The sequence below is a fragment of the Limulus polyphemus genome, unplaced genomic scaffold (assembly GCF_000517525.1).
Source record: "Limulus polyphemus unplaced genomic scaffold, Limulus_polyphemus-2.1.2 Scaffold5278, whole genome shotgun sequence".
Classification (NCBI taxonomy): domain Eukaryota; kingdom Metazoa; phylum Arthropoda; class Merostomata; order Xiphosura; family Limulidae; genus Limulus; species Limulus polyphemus.
The window spans coordinates 52,088-54,006 of NW_013670888.1; positions in this window are offsets into that span (position 1 = coordinate 52,088).

A 1,919-nucleotide genomic window follows, 5' to 3' on the forward strand; every position below is an offset into this window, starting at 1 on the left:
ATTTATTAATGAAGATGAAGACGGTTGATAAAACATAAAACATTTTATTTACAAGGTTCGAACGTTTCCATCTTCATCGAAATATGAAAATCGTGTTACAAAGATGATTATTACTAAAATTATAATATAATAACATAATCATAGATTTACTTAGTTATTAAGAAGAGCGGTAAATGGATGGATGAAACAATGTTTACATATATATATATTACACAACAGGTGATTTTAATGTGAAAACTTAGAACAATTTTAGATCTAAAGAGCTTTGTGAGTCGTTAAGGGTTGGGCGGTCTTTAGCTATGAGTAGACTTTCCTTAATGTAGAGATCAAGGTCTAAAGATCCTGTGATTATGATAGAGAAATTGTTAAATGAAATATTGTGACCTGTGGTTTCAGAATGTGAACGAATGGATGGGTTTAAGTAGTGTTTGTTTGTTTTTTTCAATTTCGCGCAAAGCTACACGAGGGTTATCTGCGCTAGCCGTCCCTAATTTAGCAGTGTAAGAATAGAGGGAAGGCAGCTAGTCATCACCACCCACCGCCAACTCTATGGCTACTCGTTTACCAACAAATAGTGGGATTGACCGTCACGTTATAACGCCCCCACGGCTGAAAGGGCGAGCATGTTTGGTGGGACGGGGATTCGAACCCGCGACTCTCAGATTGCGAGTCGAGTATCCTAACCACCTGGCCATGCCGGGCCCGATTTATTAAGTAACAGAAACGTGACAAGCAACACATAAAAAGTATTATCTACAATATTTTCCATAGTGGTTTGTTTCCTCTCAAAATAGGCTAAATTCAAATGAAATGTGTTATCTACAAGATATTCTATAGTTGTCTGTTTCCTATCAAAAAGACGTTATATTCAAAGAAAATGTGTTATCTACAAGATATTCTATAGTTGTCTGTTTCCTATCAAAAAGACGTTATATTCAAAGAAAATGTGTTATCGTCAAGATATTCTATAGTTGTCTGTTTCCTATCAAAAAGACGTTATATTCAAAGAAAATTGGATGATTACAAGTTCTCCCAATTTATTATTATTTTTTTTACTTTTTATGATCTAAATCAAATTTCTAAAGTAGAACAACACGAGTAGCAACGAATCTTCAACAATGAATATCGTAACCTAAAGATAACAGGTTTAATCTCTTTCATCTAAATCCTTAATAAAAAATAATTGCTTACCAGCGCCAGGAGAGCAGATGAAGAAGAGGAGAGTAATGCTTACCCACAGCATATTAATTACTGCTTCTGTTATTAGATGTTTCTGAAGGAAAAAGCAATGACCAGTAGAATGTAATGAAGTAACAATAACGTGTTACTTAGAATAACTTGAGATGAGATTATGGCTGACAATATTTACCTTAATGTTACGTATAGTAATGGCTGTTCAGTCTGTCGCATGTATTTATCTCTTTGTGATAACTTAACCACTTCAGTTCCACCACTCACGCATGATTACAAACTGTTATCTAAGCACGTTGTCTGAAACGTGCCCACTTCACAAGGATGAACTACCAATCTTCTTTCTCCAGATACATTTCCACATAGGAATATTCAAAAAAGTTTCTGTTTGTGTTAACTAAACACTAGTTATGGTTAAAACTATAACAAAGAGGAATAGGTAGGCTTGTAAAAGTAAATGAGGAACAAAAGTTGTAGTATTCCCAGATGAAACTGTAACCAAAAGACAAGTTTGTTTGTTTGTTTTGAATTTCGCGCAAAGCTACACGAGGGCTATCTGCGCTAGCCGTCCCTAATTTAGCAATGTAAGACTAGAGGGAAAGCAGCTAGTCATCACCACCTACCACCAGCTCTTCGGCTACTCTTTTACCAACGAATAGTGGGATTGACCGTCACATTATAATGCCCCCACGGCTGAAAGGGCGAGCATGTTTGGTGTGAGAGGGATT